Genomic DNA, 11,897 nt, shown 5'->3' on the forward strand with positions numbered 1-11,897 from the left:
AAACGTCACACAAATACAATTACGAAACTTCTTTTCTTATATATTATGTGTCATTATATTTACAGTGGATTTTTTTAATTGGCTTTGGCATTGTTAATATTTTTCTACTTATATTGTTTATGTAATAGCTGTAAAAATCCCAAATAAAATAAAATAAATAAATAAATAAAAATATACTTAATTTTTATAGTATTTTTCACACAGCAAATTTCGTAATCTCCTAGTTCAAAATATTTATTTTCTCCGTTTTTTGTTTTATGTTGAAACGTCCTTCTTTCTTATGACAGCAGAATTATCATGGACAAATAGACCGAATTAATTCAGAATATCGGAATTATGTATGCGACCACCAATGAGTAGAAAAAAGTAAATACCCAAATGAATATCCCTTCTCCCCAACAATAATTGTTATGCCCAGCATTTCAAGTAAGAAATCAGTCGGGAAAAGCCACGGGTAATGTCCATACTTCCTGAGATACAGATTAGGCAGAATTTTTTTCTGCACCCTCTCTATCGTTAAAAATTATGTGGTTTTAATCGGCGACCAAATGATGGAACTAAATTCCAAGCGACCAAGGAATTATACAATGTTTTTTAAGAACCTGAATATTAGAAACAATCTTGGTATTTCTAAGAACAAATCCAAGCATTTTAAGGGAGTTACTACATAATGATATTATATGCAGATTAAATGATAACTTAGCGTCAAACAGCACCCCGAGATCCCTGGACGTCGACGCTTGTTCAAGCTTTACTCCATCCATGATATAACGAAAACAAATTGTTTTAGACGCTCTTGTGTACGACACGACAAAACATTTAGAGACATTGAAGCACAGTTTGTTTCGTTTACTCCATTGTAAAATATTTTTACTGTCGTACTGATGTTTCAAACAGTGCGAAAGATTTGTATTTCACGGAAAATTTTCAAGTCGTCAGCAAATAATAAAAATTAAGAAAATTTTATTTTATTGCTAATGTTATTTATAAATATTGTGAACAACATTGGTCCTAAATTAGACCCTTGGATCACTCCTGAGTCCATATGACACATACTGCTTTCGATCTATAAAATCACTTGAAAAAATCTCACAAGAATATCGCTGAAGCCAATCTTATGAAGTTTCAGAAGCAAAAGCGGGTGGTCTACTTTATCAAACGCTTTTGAGAAGTCGTTGTACAAGCAGTCTACCCGAGCACCTTTGTCAAGTGATTTTGTGACTAAATTCGAGATTTAAACAAATCTCAATAAAATATAGTATATAAACGTATCGAAGGGTTCTAGACCCGTCGGTGCAAACCGATGTACTTACATCATCGGTCGGGAGAATTTTATCTTCAACTACGACGTCATACTGAAGCTATGTTATTTTAGTGCGTAGATATGTACTCGTATACCGTGACGTACGCTTCCCCTTGGTTCATATCGATGTACCTACCTAAAACTTTAAGGGGGTCAGTAGTGTATCTTCGTAATCGCTAGAGAGAATTCATCTTCAGCTATACTGTCAAGGTGAAGGTATGACGTCTTAATCTTCCCATTAAAATCAAGGCCCAGATTTGTTTGATAAGAAGTTGTTTTCCTTCATACGATCGCTGAATTAAATTAAACTTTGATCTTCTCTTTCCCCTTTTCATTCCCACTTGGTCCAATTTAGTTCCCTCTCTTCAGTAATTTTGTAATCTTATAGTTTTAAAATTTTACTATGTACGCTATTATGTCTCATGTCTCTACTTTTTTCTATCATTTGTATAATGTATTATATGATTATCTTCCTTGGTCGGCCTCGTGATGTAATCAGTCTCAGTAATGTGTCTCGGTTCGATTCCCGACATGGTTGATACGAAATTCTTATTCAAAAGGGTGTTATACACCAGAATATTTCATAGTCCCTGAATTGGCACCTAAAGTGTAAGACTGATCATCTTACCTTCGTGTAACTATAATGAACAAGACACGCTGCAATCGGTGTGCCTATGCAGTCTCCTATACACCATTAGGTGCGGTAAGGGAATGATGATGATGATCTTCCGTAAACATGTACACGGGGCGTATATATAAATAAATAAATATTCAGCATTTAAATCTGGGCGGAAATAATACGAATAAACTACAGGTTGTTAAAGTTTAACTAGCAAGATCGGATTTATTATTATTTTATATTGTGATTTATTTACGACATATTTATAACAGAGAACATTTTATATTCTTATCGTTACTGCTAAAGTAAAGTCATATTTCTAAATCTTGTTGAATAATATTTCAATTAAAAACATATCACTTGTATTTATCAAAATTTAACACGGGAATAAACTGCTCCAATGTAGATAGAAACAGGATTTCGGAAAAAGATACTCTTCTTAATAAACTTTACAGCATAAATTGAGAACCGGAAATTAGATGTTGCCAAACTTCCTTAAGGTTTTCGGATTCGAAACAGCCCTGCAATACGATTTTTGTAACCATTTTATTTACCTTCGCATTAATTTATATGGCATCCGGTTTCGTTTGCTTACAGTATCAATATTTTTTTCGCCTTTTCAGAGGCATTTTTCCTTAATAAATTGCTTATGTTTCTATTTAAATTTATTTCAACAGAGAAATAAATTTAAATATGAACAACTCCCTAGGGAGGAAATCCAGCCAGTCTGCAAGCATTTGGACATAATCAAACATTGTTGAATTACTACCTGGTAAAAGAAGAAGTATAAAAATTGGAAAATTGTTTTCAGGCGTTGCCTAGTGAGTGATTTGGTTTAAATTTATTTCTCTGTTGAAATAAATTTAAATATGAACAACTCCCTAGGGAGGAAATCCAGCCAGTCTGCAAGCATTTGGACATAATCAAACATTGTTGCTTATCTTTCATTTACTTATTTCCAAAAAATATGTCATTACTATCATGAAATATTTGATCAAATGTTCGATTTTCACAAACGAAAATTCATTCGTAGCATGCTTTTCATTGCGACAAGTGAAACCTTTATTTTAGTGAGTGACTGTATAAAATGTATTATTCCATGGCAAAAAATATTAATATCGATTCAATTCAATACAATGTGTTTTCACGAAGACAGACATTTGAGGGCATTGGAAGCCAAGATAGCAACCTCCAAAATGATGATTTTTTTGTTATGATGTCATTCTGTAGTTTATCAACTTTATTTTTATAAAAATCATGAGTTGAGTTCCAAATGTAGTTTAAAATCATACTTCTGATGGTTTGAAAATAGTGTTAAGCAAACATAGCAATATCCATCAGCCATTTTATTGGACCAATGACAAGCTTGAGATTGAAAATTTCATAATGGCCGTGCCATGCAAATATTAAGAAAGGTTTTTTTTATTTTTTATTAATAAATTTTATAAAAAATACGTGTTTCTGTAAAATTCTAAACATATCTACTTTTAAACATCTAGTAAATGTTATCACTGTAACTCTCCAGAAAAAGAGAATAACTCCTGTGCTTGGAGAATGACTTACACTGTTTTAGTTGTTTTTTGAATTCGTGTTTCTATCAAAGCTAATTTATTAGTGTATTAAACTTTAAGTTCAGTGAAAATAACATTTCTAACACAAAGACTCTCTTTGGCATTAGTGTAGCAGTTTTTGTTATTTTTCTCGAAAACGCCAAAACGGGAGTTTGCTATTTTTGCTTCCAATGCCCTCAATTTTAACATGAACGTTACCGAACGGTACTATACTTTTTAAATAAAACGTTAGTTTTTTTTATTTGATTTTTAATTTTTAATTTAATTTATTAATAAATATAGTTACATAAATGAAACATGTTTTTTTTTCTGTTACAATCTACTTTTATGTATTTAGTTGATGTTATAACTGTAACTTTCTAAAAAAGAGACTTACTCTTGCGCTTGGAGAGTGACTTACACTGTTATAGTTATCTAGTAATTTGAACTTATATAAAAACATTTAAGTTTGTAAGTGAAAATTCTTGATGGAAGTTCATTGTTTTTAATTTATTATATAAATAAAAAACGAGTGATACAAATTTTGAATTTATATCGTGCCAATCATTTAATAGAAAATAAACATTCCTTTGATTTAAAAACTAATGTAAAAATAATTTATATTGCACCTAAAGACCATAAACTTGACAAACTAGAAATTCTCGAAATTAATAAATGAAAAAATAAACCCGACGTAGAATTACGAATGAACAGATAACATACGTGCATTCTCTATTACTTTACCCATTGTAATATATTTTTACTAATGACTTTTTACCCTTTGCGTTTCAAAAATCATAATTGAAAAAATCGCACTCACGAAGGATGGAGAACTAAAAATAAAATACTTAAACTCATTAAAATAGCATTATATGAACTGATTTGACCCAAATTTTTTTTTTATTATGATCCTTAAGATAAAAATAACTTTATATAATTTTGAATTATTTATCCTTACCTCTGTTTTGTATAAATACATTGATCTCCTTAATAAAGATACCAGTCTGGAAGATGTCGTGAAAGCGATGAAACCGGTCACTGGATATTCCAAATTTGTGAATTAATGTATCACTAGTCTTTTATTTATATAATAAATGAACTTATATAATTTCGAATATACCTACAGAGGGAAAAAAATGCGAAATAAAAAGAAAAACAATATGTGTGTACGTTAAAATAAGTTCAAATAGTAAAAAAAAATCTTTTAAAAAATACATTATACGCAAATGCAAAATGTAAATTAACTATATATTTTTTTTTCTTTTCATGTCGGAAACGGAATCTCTTTGCTTTATATTATAAGAAAGAAAAGAAGACAGCTTGATTTGGCAAGATTGACAGAATATTAGAGTTAGATGAAAAAACGATCAGCTTCGCTCGCATAGTATAATCCCCCTGAATACGTATATATACCATATATTATGAAGGAGATATCGTCGGTTGGCATGAGAATCGAAGCGTAAAAAGGCTTCAGTCATCGTCTTTTGAAAAACGAAATGGAGTTGTTTGCATCTACAACCCGGAGTGAAATGAATAAAACCCGGAATGAGCCTATGGTATGGGACTATTTGAAGAATTCAGGGCAAGAACGGACTCAATAACAAATTACGAATTTCGCAAGAGAGCAAAAAGAAAAAGAATGACCTTATTTGTGGGACACTGGGTTTATGTATTTCATGTAATAGGTTTTCAATTAAGATGATGTATAATCACTTCTTCTTTCGAATCTCCTTTCCTGAAATGAAAAAAGCTTGTTGAAGCAATCTTCGCAGTTTGGCTGTATTTTTGTCACCTGAGATCTCGCAATTCTTTTCTATAATTTGTAAGATAGAGAGACACATTTTGTTGGTTTTGATTATTCCATTTTATTGAACTTGTTCAGGAGAAAAAATGACTTCCAACATTGTAGTTCTGTGGAGCAGAAAGTTAGTTATCATGAGCCGTGACCCCTACATTCAGCGAAAGTAACCGTGTGATGTGCGGTTTGGACTATCAACGTTGTGATTCTGTAGAGCGAAAATGAAGCAGAGAATACAGTAACAGTTGCCTTTTTGATATTTACGTAATTGAAAACATTTTAGTGAAAAAAAAAAGGAAAAAAGAAATTGGGACATATTAAGTGAACTGAAGAACTTTTCCCATTATTTGTCAATAAATGTATTGTTTTTAAGTTAGAAAAGTGACAACAATTTAACATTTGTGGATAAATGTCCAGCACAAGCGTGCCTGGTTATTATTGTTACCGATCTGCAGTATATTTTTAAGTGAGTTAATCTACAATTGAGAGCATTAAAAGCAAAATTACAAACTCCCGTTTTGATGTTTTCGAGAAAAATAACAAAAACTGCCACACTAATGCCAAAGAGAGTCTTTATGTTAGAAATGTTACTTTCACTGAACTTAAACTTCAAAAAACTAATAAATTAGCTTTAATAGAAACCCGAATTTAAAAAACTTACTTAATATTTGTATGGCATGGCCGTTTTGAAAATTTAAATCTCAAGCCTGTCATTGGTTCAATAAAATGGCTGATGGATATTGCTATTTTTGCTTAACACTATTTTCAAACTATCAGAAGTATGATTTTAAACTACATTTGCAACTCAACTTATGATTTTTATAAAAATAAAGTTGATAAACTACAGAATGACATCATAAAAAAAAAAACATTATTTTGGAGGTTGCTATCTTTGCTTCCAATGCCCTCAATTATCAGAAGTGTACAAAAATAGGCAAAATCGTTAGTTTAGTTTAAATAAATGATTATTTTGTTAGAAGTATAAATTTTCAAAAAAATAAAATGCAGGGTTACCCTTTAACTAGTAATCAATTTGATAAGTTTAAAATCACATTGAGATCCCCAGAACAAAACCATGAAAGTTTCGTGACATTAAAATCTCCCTCTGTAGGTGCATCAGACCGAGCAAAGTACACGGTGAGCACGGGGAGCAAAAGCCACGTGATGAAGAAAGTACAAATGATTTTGTGTTTCATTTATAAAAAGAAAGTATTTTTCCTACAGAGGAAAAGGATTCATTCTGAAACTTATAATCTGTATTACATGGTTGCGCAGATTGTATCGGAAAACGTAGAAATGAAAGAAGAATTTAAAATTGTAAGATATTTTGCAGTCCAGATAACTAAAAACATTTCCGAAATAAAATAAACTTTTAAGGATTTTAACGTCAAACCAGGATCAAAAATATGTTCTTACTTAAATGAAGTAAAAAAATAGAACGATGCTAATTATTAAACCAAAAAATAAAGAACAATTTACAAGGATAATCCATTTGAGATCGGAGTTTCAAGGATTATAAATTCAAAAAAGCTATATTTTTTTTCACGCAAAGAACCCAAAAAAATGTAACTTTTCAAGAATGGTGCGTGACCTGGGTATCGTTTTTGATCAAAAATTATCCTTTAATAGGCACATAAATAATATTACTAGTAAATCTCTAAAAATGTTAGGCTTCATATTACGTGTGACTAAGGAATTCAAAAACATGGGCACTTGGAAGTTGATGTATACTTCATTAGTGAGAAGCCAGTTAGAGTCAGATAACTCTACAATGTGGACTCCTTACTACAACTGTCACCAAAATTCTCTTGAAAGAGTCCAAAAAAAAATCTTACTGTATATAAATTTTAAACTTAGAATCAGTCATGAATTTTTAAATTATGATTTTTTACTAAAAAAATTAAATTTTTTAAAACTTAACGATTGAAGAAAAATTATAGACCTTTTAAATTTATTCAAAATTGAAAATTCAATATGGGATTGCTCTGAACTATTATTTCTCATCAACTTCAGGGTGCATGACTAGACAGGTGCCACCGTTTTGTAGCAACAATTCACGGACAGTGTATACTTGTAATGCCGTATTAAACATACTTCATGAACTCGGCAATAGTTATTCCCACGTATCCGATATATTTAGTGTAGGGTATTGTTCCTATAGAACAAACCTTTTGAACTTTTTCAAAGATGGTGAATGGTAATTATATTTATTTATTCATGCATTTCATAATATACATATACAGTTTTTTGTTCACTTTGCCCAGCTGTATGAAACAGTACTTATGATTTTCTTGTTGTATTGCTGTAGAATGTTTTATTATTTAATTTTGTTTTTTACATTTATTCTTGAATTTCAGGTTATTTTTTTAAATATAAATCTTGTATAATTTTTAGGATTATTTTTTTTTTATAAATCTTGGGTATAAGGAAATTTATGTTTTTTTTTTTTTAATAAAAAAAATATTAAGCCAAATATGTTAGTATTATAATTTTTTGTAAAAGGCAGATTTGCCGTTAATGTTAATAAAATAAAAATAAAAGTATGGAAAAAGAAATTTCGTAGATAAATATGATGTAGATGTTTCAGTTATAAAAAGACCAGTTTAAAAAAAATTCGGTCAAGCGGAAAAAAATACCCCAGAAGAAATAAAAAGATAAAATAGAAATTCAAAATTGTGATATAACAGACGGTTTTAAAATAACAGTCAAGTACGTTAAAGAATTTTTAAAAACAAAGGACCAAATCAATATCATGGTAATTATGGAAGTTGACGGAAATACCTGAAATACGATTGAGCAAAATAAAATATAGTTTGAGATAGGTCCCCTGTACATACATATTTTCTAAACTGCTATGCTTCAAATATAATGGTTTCAACCACAAATTTCATAATTGTAAAAATATTATTTCATGTCATATATGTGCTGAGGCTCATGATATCAAAAATACAATGAAGAAACGGACAAGTTGCAGTGTATAAACTGTAAGATCACAAATGAATGACTGAAATTACAATTTAATATTAGCCATTCTGTATGAAGTAAGGAATGAGCTGTTTATAAAAAGTGAATCGAATCAGAGAAAGGAGAAACAGAATTTTTAGGATAAAATAAGTTTTCGAAAATATTTTACAGTGTTTTAGCTCATTACGAAAAACCGGAAGTATTGTTGAATAAGTAAAAACTATATATTATGCTGATACTTAGTGAAACAAAGGTAACTAAAGAAATTACAAATAACGAATTAATGTCTCCGGAATATAAAAATCACTTGTGATTTCTTTTAATCGGCATACAGGAGGCGTAAATATCGTAATCAAAAGTAGTGAATATTTATATATACTAGTATATAACCACTTGTCAAGTTTTTAATGTCTACCGGTTTCACCAGGACACATAAAGCAATGTGCTGATAGGACCCATGTTATTTAAAAGCTTACACCAACGTTCACTGGTTACAATTATTTTTTTAAGTCTTAAGTTTTTTAAATTTTAATTTTATTTATTTAGTTAGCTTATATAAAAATTAGTATCTATATATATGGGGAGCAATAGTTGAAAAAATGGGGAGGGGAGAAAAGCAGAAGTATTAATTTACTAGGTATAATGCCGTCATTAGAAAGAAGGACGCATCTAACATTTTTTTTCAAAAATGAGTTAAATACATATTCGGAATCAGGAAAAAAATACGCATCTACTAAAAATACACATATCTTCCTAAAATAACCACAACCCTGTTATTTTCACTAAAAAAAAAGGCTAAACTGCAAAGTCTTGAAGATTACTCAATATAAAAGGCTGTTCTGACTTATATAATTATTAAATACTGATTAGAATACTTTTTTTTTCTATTCCGTTTTTGAAAACATCTGAAATGAATGTACCTACTTGTTTTCAATTAAATTTAAGATCTGCTGGTAATTTCGAAGTTAATTGATTTTCAGATCGGCGTTACTAGTTTGAAAAACAATAAATGGCCAGTAAAATCTATTTTATTTAGTTGGGTAGAATCAATTGGCATATTAATACTAAAAAAGAAAGACATTTATTTAATAACTAAACAAAAAGGGCGTTTCTAGCTAAAAACGTCTTTTCATTGAAGTATAACCTATTTTCTTGTATTTTTTTTTTCTAAAAAGTAGATGAAAATATTAATTTTTAAATATACATCGTAAAATTTATTAAAATTAAAATATATATTCCGTTAGGGCAAACCATAATTCATACTGTCGCATAACAATATACTTAATCGTTGTAGTATTTTTCACACAGTGAATTTTTCAATCTTCGAGTTACAAAATATATTTTTTTCAGTTTTTTTGTTTTATAAAGAAACGTCTTTCTTTTTTATGACGGAAGTATAGGGGACCATTACAATAGAACATCGTATTATACATATGCGAATAATAAAGGCAAAAAAGTAAATAATATGGTAATATTTAACATAAGAAAAGCTTTGGAAAATAAATTCTCTTTAATCAAATATAGCCTATACGAGGTTTCGTTACTCAGTTCAAATATATTTTTCTTTCGATATTCATTTCATGGAAATGCATCCTATTTTATCCTTCTTGATGTAGTATTGGAGCAGCGTACCTCTGTGTGAATTTTAAGTTGCTAAAGAGGTAGGTGTACAGGGTGAGCGAGGGGTGAGCCCACGATACGGGACGATTTCAAAATTCACAAAACATGCGAACAGAATGGTATTTTTTTAAATTTTTTGATAAAAACATAATCAACACGAATGGAAATTTGTGTACGTGCACAGTCGTACATTTTCTGAAAACAAATGTCCGAAAGGACTATTCTTATCTTATATTCTATTTTCGTGCACACATTTTAAAATACTTATTGAAAAATTGCTATAACACGTCACTTCACCCCAGATTTCTTGCCCAAAATGCTTGAATAGACTATTTCATAACATTCAATACGTTTTTGAATAACATTTACAAACTCTATCTTTAAAATAAAAAAATCGTTAGTTTTCTTAGCCGTTTAAATACCAAACCAATTCAACCAATTTTGATTGTTTCTGGGAAAGAAATATACTGTCAAGAGAGATAAGTTTTGCTGGAGAATTTCATACTGAATCAAAAATGAAATGGCCTCTCTTAGAATAATTTCAGGTAGTGTGAAATTTTGATGGATGTTATTTACATCCAAATATTTATTTAATAAACTTTAAGTACAAAAACACATGCGCTTTGGCAGGCTTATTTCTAGAAGCAATATCATCCAGCCAACCAAAAAGCAGACTGACCAAACAAATAACTACAGTATATACAGTATATATACTATTGGGCAGATAGAGCTTGCCCCTAGTTTAGTTAAGTTTAATTTGATGCATTCTTTATTTATTAATTTATACTTAATTAGAAGTATATAATACAATTTCACAATTAATAAATTAAGCTCAACAAATGAATAAATTCAAATGAACAACACAATTAAAATCAACAAACTTAAATCAATAAACACGAATCTAATGCCAAGCTGTCTCATTCTGCAAATATTCTACGACTCTACAGTAGCTCTTTCCAAACAGCCTATGCTTGACAAAATCATTTAAAAAATGCTGGTAAAGCCTAAATTTTAAGAGGTGTATTGAGGCAAAATAATGATTATTTTTTTAAGTCTAATAGTGGGCACAACCAGCTTATCTTTATTTCTCGTGTTTAACATAATATGGCTCTGTTCCTCTTAAAATCATCAATATTTTTGTGTACATTCATAGATCAAGTTTTCACAAATATATTGACATGTGACTGTCAATATAATTATTTCTTTAACTTATCTCTGAATTCGGGATTCATATTGAAAATTGCTCGAACAGCTCTCTTCTGCAGCACAAAAACAGAATCAATATCTGCAGCATTTCCCCACAGCAGTATACCGTAAGACAAAACGCTGTAAAAACAACTGAAATAGACCAACCCAGCTGTTTCTACATCAGTAAGATGTCGAATTTTTTTCAGCGTAGACTGCAGAATTAAGTCTGTTCGATGAACCAGCTATGCGAACGTGGACCCCATTAAATTGGACACAGTTCCATGTCTTTAAGTTTGACATTAAACATAGTTTGTTTGATATTACGTGTCACAAATCTTAAACAGTCTTTTTATTTAGTTTAATAATAAATTGTTGAATTAAAACCAGTTCAACACTATTGAGAGAGCATTTTTTATATCAAAAGCCGAATTGTCTCGTTTTACATTGATTATAATCGATGTATCATCTGCAAATAATACTCTCTCCCGATTTTTATTATATTCCATGTAAACATATGAATAAAAAATACTTTTGTTATGCAAATTTTATGATGGGGGTCAGATAATGAGTTCAAAAGAAGTAAGGAAGGGGATCCTGGAAAGAAAGGGAATAATTAAAAAACGAAGGCAAGTTCGGTTACTAAGGATATTCAATAATGTTACAGGCATTTCTTAGTTACCAAGAGTATAATAAATATTCACGTTACATTATACCATGATACCGTGCACGAGATATCTCGCTTGCGGCACCTAAATGATTAATCTTAAAGAAATATTAATCAAATGATTTTTTTAATGAACGTACCTTGGGCGTACTTCAAGTTAATAATTATAATTAATAATGAAAATGGCTTAT

This window comes from Micrasema longulum, unplaced genomic scaffold (genome assembly GCF_059751315.1).
Source record: "Micrasema longulum isolate JH-2025_06_02 unplaced genomic scaffold, ASM5975131v1 h1tg002219l, whole genome shotgun sequence".
NCBI classification, from domain to species: Eukaryota; Metazoa; Arthropoda; class Insecta; order Trichoptera; family Brachycentridae; genus Micrasema; species Micrasema longulum.